Here is a 1,407-nt window from a genome sequence, read left to right as displayed (position 1 = left end):
TTTTATCCCATATTCTGCCTAAGCAAATAGTTACTTTCAGTTAGAGGACAGTTTCTATGTGCAAAAAAATGTGGAAGTGCACTTGTGTCTTTCTTGAAAAACTTGTATTTTTTTTCCACTAAAATAATAATAGTTTATTTTAAAAGTACCTTTAGGCTAGAATTAAAAATGTTGAACTTTTGAATATTGACATCTGGCATGCTCCTCCAGTGTTGTATTTTAATGAATTGTTAGGGTTGTCAATTTTAAAAACTGGTTGAGAAAATCAGGTAAAACCTGGATGTTGAAAAATCATGAATATGATATCATTTTTTTCAATACTTTATATGTTTTCTGCCTCTGCTTAGGGTCTTCACAAACTCAAATTATTCTATTCTTCAACAAATCCTTCCCAATTAAAAAAGAAGCTTTAATTTAAAAGAAGCTTCCTTTTTCAAAGCTAGTATTCAATAATGTTAGTTTTGTTTCATTCTGTACCTTGGACCCAGTTTGTTCAGCAGGCAAATATCAATCTGGCTTTCAGGCCAGTAGGAAGTGTCATTATGTTGCACTGAATGTGACCTCAACCGAATGCAAAAAAGTATTGTACTCCAGCATTACCAACATGAAGCTTCAGTGATGGGTTTAAATTTTTTCTCTGAAGCTCAATACAACAAGCTTAATAAGTGATACAAGTATTCTATATGCAAAAGCCAGAGAGTCTTGTTCAGTGTGGTTAAATTTGGTAAACAGATTCAGACATCACAAATTATAATGCCAGATTATAATCAGCTTTAGGTTTAGCATTGTGATATGTGCTAGTTTTGTCTAGTTTCTTTTGCACTAAAAGAGTTCATTTAAAACAATCAAATAAACACTTAAAACTATTTTAAACTCAGTGTAATGCTGAAGAAACAAAGGAACACTGATGTTTTAAACCTGTTTTCTGAAGTAACAGTTATATATTAGCCATATACAGAAAAAGAATCACTTCATACTTTTGTATTATCATTGAAACTGGAAGGAATTTAAAACTGTAATCTAAACTGTAAACTACGGTCTACAGCCATGTTCCCCTGAACAAGCCTGATCCTGTCTGATCTCAGAAGCTAGCAAGGTCAGGCCTGGTTAGTACTTGGATGAGAGACCACCTAGGAAGACCAGGTGCTGTAGGCATAATAGATAAAAAATAAGGGATTGTAAACTGACAAGGTCCTTGCAATCTGTGAAGTCAACCAAGGGTTTCCCTGCCTAAAAATAAAAAAAATAAAAATTGTAAAAATATAAACTATAAACTATGGACATAGGGATGTGAAGTACAGCATTATATAAATGTCTATCACTACACTATACAACTGAGAATAATATAAAATAATATTGAATGTCAACTCTTATTTAAAAATAAAAATAAATAAAATAAAAATAAAG

The 1,407-nt window shown here is 31.6% G+C and overlaps 1 pseudogene; it reads left to right on the top strand.

The window, feature by feature from the left end:
* The first annotated feature begins 1,037 nt into the window (after nt 1-1,037).
* On the top strand, nt 1,038-1,155 carry LOC120610123 (uncharacterized; annotated as a pseudogene).
* The last annotated feature ends 252 nt before the right edge of the window (nt 1,156-1,407 follow it).

The sequence above is a fragment of the Pteropus medius genome, unplaced genomic scaffold, assembly GCF_902729225.1.
Source record: "Pteropus medius unplaced genomic scaffold, Ma_sr-lr_union100, whole genome shotgun sequence".
Taxonomy (NCBI): Eukaryota; Metazoa; Chordata; class Mammalia; order Chiroptera; family Pteropodidae; genus Pteropus; species Pteropus medius.
The sequence above is the reverse complement of the archived record's forward strand: the minus strand, read 5'-3'. Positions and strand labels throughout refer to the sequence as shown.